Source organism: Cyphomyrmex costatus, unplaced genomic scaffold (assembly GCF_001594065.2).
Source record: "Cyphomyrmex costatus isolate MS0001 unplaced genomic scaffold, Ccosl1.0 scaffold526, whole genome shotgun sequence".
NCBI classification, from domain to species: domain Eukaryota; kingdom Metazoa; phylum Arthropoda; class Insecta; order Hymenoptera; family Formicidae; genus Cyphomyrmex; species Cyphomyrmex costatus.
Window position 1 is genome coordinate 415,293 of NW_017279491.1, and position 482 is coordinate 415,774.

A 482-nucleotide genomic window follows, 5' to 3' on the forward strand; every position below is an offset into this window, starting at 1 on the left:
TTTAAACACAATTTTGTAATTCTAAAACCTGTAAAATATGCAGCAAACTGAAATATTTGTATGTCCTATGTATTACATAGAAGATAGAAGTGTAAAATAATTACTGAATCATAACGGCCGAATGTCTAAGGGCTTTCAAGTCTTATTGATAAGCGCTATAGATAGCATGTATCCAATCGAACCGTGTTTAATCGTGTGCAAAGTAACGACAAAAGTAACTGTAAATTTCGTTACCGTTACCCAAAAAATGTAACTCGTTACAGTTACAGTTACCAAAAAAAGAAAGTAACGCAGTTACCAGTAAAGTTACCAAAAAAGTAACTTGTAACTGTAACTTCGTTACAAGTAACGAGTTACTTCCATTCCCTGTGTAGGAGCATGTTGGAAAATGAGACACGAATAAATGTACTAATGCAATAAAATAATCTAAACTTAATGGAAATTAATACAAATAAATTGTAAATATATTGGTAAATAAAAAA